At 28.2% G+C, this 6,000-nt stretch overlaps 1 protein-coding gene across 1 annotated transcript in view; it reads left to right on the top strand.

Moving 5' to 3' along the window:
- Positions 1 to 494: 494 nt before the first annotated feature.
- The window catches only part of LOC129616470 (uncharacterized), a 68,584-nt gene continuing 63,078 nt past the window's right edge, over positions 495 to 6,000 (top strand). Inside the window, exon 1 of the mRNA XM_055532109.1 lies at positions 495 to 644. The gene's annotated coding sequence lies outside the window, so the exon portion shown is untranslated. The remainder of the gene's footprint in view (positions 645 to 6,000) is intronic.

Here is a 6,000-nt window from a genome sequence, read left to right as displayed (position 1 = left end):
CGTATTTTTTTCTTTATACATTGCTCGGTTTACACACCTCGTGTGTATTGCAACTTGAGTTACTTGATTTGGAACCAGCTCCAAACTCATTACTATGTCAGTTTAAAAGTCAGCAAACGACTACTGGCTATTAATTTTCAAATCATTTTTAAAATTCAAGTCAAGTAAGCAAAATTTTTTGTTTACTTGACTTAAATATTACTTACTTCAGTTCGCTATTTTTTATACACTCATTTGTTTACAATATTTTTTTTCTTCTTTGCCTACGAGTACATAACTCTTATTATCACCTATTTTTTAATGAAAATGGAATTTTTTGAGAATAGTGGAAGCAAACGGAAATTAACAATTTGGAACGAGTCGAATTACTTACAAAATAGATATACTTTGCTTTTTATTATGAATAAAAACGAAAAATTTTTTACGATTAACTTGTTTGAGTTCTTTTATTTTAGGTCGTTGAATATTATTTTAGTACGGTTTGAAAACTCAAACGTTAGGTGTTTATGTAAAATGTCGCGAACAAAAATTTTTTCAGTGCAAAGATAAAAAATAAATACAAAAAAAATTAATATAATTTAGAAATTTTAAAATTTACGTTAAAGTGATATTCTAATTCAAAGTCCTAAGAGATATAAGTTTATGTAATTCTAATATTATTTGCATGCAATTCCGATATTAATTTTTTTTAACATAATGAAACTTTTGATATTTTAAAAATAAAATTTGGAAGAACTTTTTCATGTTTTGTGTTATAGGAAAATAATTGTGTTGCTTTTTATATGTATCTTATTTGATTTATTATAAAAGTTCATAATAAGAAAGGAGATTCAAAAATTTTTGCTGCAAAAATTTTGGGAATTTAATATGGGTTACAAAAAAATATAAGTAATTTTATATTAATATTAGAATAATTTTCTTGCTAGTTATACAGAATAGTTTCCATGTTACGATTATATAGCTATTTTGTTTATTATCCTTAACATAAAAGAATGTAACAAAAAAACAAAAAAAGACAACAAGGACAAAATAACCTAGTATAGTTAGAATTTGTCCTGATTTCAGTGCTAATCTTTTTTTACATGTTTTGAGGTTGTTTTATGTGCAGTATTTTTTGTCTGTTTTATTTTTCTTAATCGTTATGACTTCAACTTTGTTCCGACTCTTAGCTAAATTCTTTTGGTTCACATAATAACTTATACATACATAGGAAAGAATGCATATACAGGGTGATAAAAATTAATATTAGTTGATCATTACAGCACTTAAAATCAATAAAATTTGAAAATAGTGACAAATTTTTGATATTTTACATTTTATTAGGGCCCTTAAAATCTTAACATAGAAATTGTTCTATGCTATATCTCCTGTATCGTAAAAGATTTTTTATCTTTAGAGAACTTGAGCTTATGGAGGGTGCCGAAATTCTGTAATAAAAAACTTAAAGTTTCTGAAACTTTCATGCAAAATTGTAGTCATAAAAAAAATTAACAAACGAAATTGGTGTTTTTTTAAAGTTCGAATGCATGGTATTTCAAAAGTACCTAAAATACAAAATCAAGTAATATATTGCTTTCAAGTCCTTTAAGGGAAGGGCTAGCTTTCAGAAACTGTTAATTTGAAGCCTTTATCTTTTTCGGAAGGGAAGTTATAAAAAAAGCAAAGTTACAAAAAAGCTTGGGCAAGAAAAAATTTCGTTAAAATCCCTGTATCTCGGAAACAGTTAAGTTTTGACAACTACTTCCCAACAACAATTTTATCCATTTTTGATGCCCTAAATAATGATATATAATACTGTACTTTTTACTGAATCACCCTGTATATCTTATTACTTATGATATAATATGAACCGAATACACAAAGTGTACAAATTATGCAATATTGCATTATAAGAAACATATTTCTTTTCGAAAAATGAGACGATTAAATAAATTTCAAAGATTGTACTAAAATGCTCACAATTTTTATAAGCCTTATACGATTGTTTCATACTTAATTCCCATTCTGCAATCCCCACTTACCACTTACTACTTAATAAAAATAAAAATTCAAGCAATGTTCTTAATTAATCTTTATTTACTTAAGGGCTGTTCACGTTACTGCGACACTGCGACAGTGATAGGTACACATAGAGATTGTGATTTCTCGTACTTTTTATAATCTCGAGAAATGAGAATTTTCATTATGGCAATTTTTAAATTCCTGAGATATGAGAAATCTGTTAACATTTTCTCGAAAATTCTCGAGAAAATACAGAAGTTTCCATTAGAATTTTTTTTGTTACATTAAAAAACATAACTTAAAACAAACACATCCTTATGTTAAAGAAATAACAAAAATAATGCATTGTAATTTTTGAATGTTACATAACATAAAAAAAATTAATATTGCTTATAATTTCAAATATTTCTAATTAGTTTTTAATAGTTTAATTAAGATAAATTATTAAAAAATTTAATTATATTTTGAGAAATAATTAAATTATTTGTATATTTGTATATTTGCATTATTGTAATTTTAAAGTAAATTAATTGTAAGATTTCCAGTAGCTTCATAAATATTTATTTCCTTCAATAAAGTACTAATGTCATCATCAATTGTGATTTGAGTAGGTTTAAGTGTTTGACGGATAGTATTTTCCAACTTCTTCTTAAAATTTAATTCTAATGTCCAACACAATTTATTATATACATAATTCCCCAGAGAACCAAAATGTACTAAAAATAAAGTTTTTCAAACAATTCTAGTTTCAGCAACCAGATTGTATTTGTTGTATATTTAGTTTTTGTGAATTTTAAAAAATTTAAAAATTATTTGTTTCTTCAGAAATCAGAATCTAGAATATAATAATTCTCAAGAATGAGAAATCCAAAATAATACAAATTCTAGAAAATTCTCGAGACAGGATTTCTCGATCACAATATCTAGTTGCACAATATCAAAGTGTTAAAATATTAATCAATTCTCTGTTTTAAATAGGGTAGGTTATATTGCAGAGAGATGCGAAATCGACCGTCGCAGAATTTCGGATAATTGAATATTTGTCGCTGTAGCATACGACGACAATTGAATGACAAACGTGGTTTTTAGCACTTTTCCTAAAAATTTAAAAAAAAAAGTGCTTATTAGTTTCATTCTGTCCGTCGCAGTGGCTTGCTTCGCCTATCGCGGAATACTATATAGTTACTCTTTAAAAAAGCAAAATGGCCGTTAATATTTACCATTATTTGAAATCCGTTTTTTCCAAATTTTAAATGTCGTTTTTTTTCTAGACCCCAGGTTATAGGAACCTAAAATTTTGCCAGCTGTTAGACACTAATAAATACTTTATTTCGTTAGAAGAAAGTTGTTTTCCATCTCCACCCCTCTCAAGTTATCGCCTATTGAAATTTGTAAAATTTGAATTTTTGACGCCTTATATTTCCGAAACCGTAAGCTTTTTTAAATTTCTATAAATGCAAAAAGCTAACGATAAATTCCATGACACTAAAAAATATAATTATTTTTAGCACTTTTCCAAAAAATTTTTGAAAAAAAAGTGCTTATTAGTTTCACTCTGTCCGTCCGTCTGTCCGTCCATCCATCCGTCCGTCCGTCCGTCCGTCTGTCCGTGTGTCTGTTTACAAAACTTCTACACCCTTGAAGATAGAAAGCTGAAATTTTGTACGTACATAGATTTTTACTTGTACGTACATAGATTTTTACTAGAAACTTATTTTCGTAGAACAAAATTTTTATCTATCTCGCCCCCTTTAGAAGTTATACCCCCCTGAAACCCTAAAAATGCCATTCTTTAACTATTTAGTGCAATGAAACCATAAGGATTTTTCAAATTTTGCAAACGCAGAAAGGCAGAGGCTTGCTTCCCCTAGCGGGGTATACTAAAGGTTAACTTTAGAAAAACAAAATGGCCGCTCAAATTTACCGTTATCTAAAGTCCGTTTTTTCCAAATTTTTGATGTCGTTTATTTTCTAGACCCCAACCTGTAAAAGCTTGAAATTTTATGGGCTTTTAGACATTAACAAATAGTTCATTTCGTTGGAAGAAAATTTTTTTCCATCTCTTTCCCCTCTCAAGTTATTGCCTTTTGAAATTTGTAAAATTTGAATTTTTGACACCTTATATTTCCGAAACCGCAAGGTTTTTCAAAATTCTATAAACACAAAAAGCTAACAGTAAATTCCATGACATTAAAAAATATAATTATTTTTCTTAACTCACATAATTAAATCTTAAAATCGAGCATTATGGTAACCCCTCTTTATATTAATTTTTGCTTTATTTCAAAGACTGCATGTATGCATCATCCTAAATATATGCATTCCTAGAAAGAGTTTTGTATATGAATGAAAATAATTTTTAGAATCTGTGATAGGTATACATAGACTGTATTTAAAAGCAGAATTTTCACTTGCTGAAGGGAAAAGTGCTGCAATACAAACCATTGGTTTACCCAACTTTATTTTAACTCATGCAATTAACCCTTAAAATGGAGCATTATGTTTACCCCTTTTTATGTAAATTTTTGCTTTATTTCAAAGACTGCGTAAATTGTTTATCCTAAATGTATGCAACCTTAGAAATAAATGGTCTTCCAAAAGTCACGCCTAGATGTCAGTAACGAATATTTTTTAAACGCTTTTTTCCATGTCATCTTTGGCGTTTATTAAGCAGACACAAGTACAATTTTAACCATGCACACCTACACGAAAGAATAACGGCTTAAAATTATTGAAACTTATTATGAAAATGGTCGATTTTTAAAAATAACATATTGCAAAATTCGTGATATTTTTGGTGTATATAATCGTCCGAATCAGTCGACAATTCAAAGGTTGGTGAAAAAATTTCAGGAAACAGATTCTGTTCGATGATAGAAAAAGAACTGGCAGATTAAAAACCGGTCGTTCTAATGAAATATTGCTGCGGTAGCACAAAGTGTTTCTGAACAAGCTTCAACATCGAAGATGAAAATGAAAGAGCTGTTACTGTGAATGGCCAACGCTATAGATAAATGATTGAAGATTTTTTGTGGCCTAAGCTTGAAGGAATCGACATAGACCATCTATATTTTCAACAGGATGCAGCCACAAGTCACACAACACAGGAAAACATTGCATTATTGCGATCTAAGTTTCCCAATAGATTAATTTCAAGTAATGATGACATAAACTGGCCACCTAGATCATGCGATCTAACTCCTTTAGACTACTGTTTGTGGGGTTTTTTGAAAAGTAAAGTCTATGTGAACAAGCCATCAACAATTACAGATCTGAAACACAACATACGGAATGAGATTGCTGCACTCCATGTGATGATGTGTGAGCGAGTCCTTGAAAATTTTGATTTTCGAATGACAGCTTGTAGATGTGCGCGTGGTGGACATTTAAATGGTGTAATTTTTCACATATAATTGTAATGAGCTATATATTTAATAAAAATAATGAAAAATTCTAAATTCTCAATTTTTGGATGTTTTACTTTTAAACAACATCTAGGCGTGACTTTTGAAAGACACTTTATTTTCGTATGTGATTGAAGATAGTTTTAATAGACTGTATTTCAAAGCAGTATTTTTACTTGTTGAAGGGAAAAGTGCAACAATATTTCCATTGGTTTGACCCAACGTTATTAATTTGATACTAATTACAATTTTGTAACTACAAATAAATTTGTACAAATTACATGTCTGAATTTATTTGTACTATTTGTCACTGAATATTTGTACAAGTTTATATATATATATAGGTATTTAATAATTATACTACAGAAATCATTTATAAGGATCGCAATGAACATAAAAAACATAAAATTACAACATAAAATTTAATTGTAGAGAATTGTAAAGAATTAAAATATACATTTTAAAATTGCTGTTATTTTTTTATATTTTTTGTATAGCTTTTGCATTTACATTACCCCAATATATTACATTTTTATTGCTTTCACCTCTATATCAAAAAACATTTGTTGGAAAGAAATCTAACTAAATAAGTAGC

The sequence above is a fragment of the Condylostylus longicornis genome, unplaced genomic scaffold, assembly GCF_029603195.1.
Source record: "Condylostylus longicornis isolate FDR11 unplaced genomic scaffold, ASM2960319v2 ptg000216l, whole genome shotgun sequence".
Classification (NCBI taxonomy): Eukaryota; Metazoa; Arthropoda; class Insecta; order Diptera; family Dolichopodidae; genus Condylostylus; species Condylostylus longicornis.
Note: the sequence above shows the minus strand (reverse complement) of the source record. Positions and strands in the feature narration are given on the sequence as shown.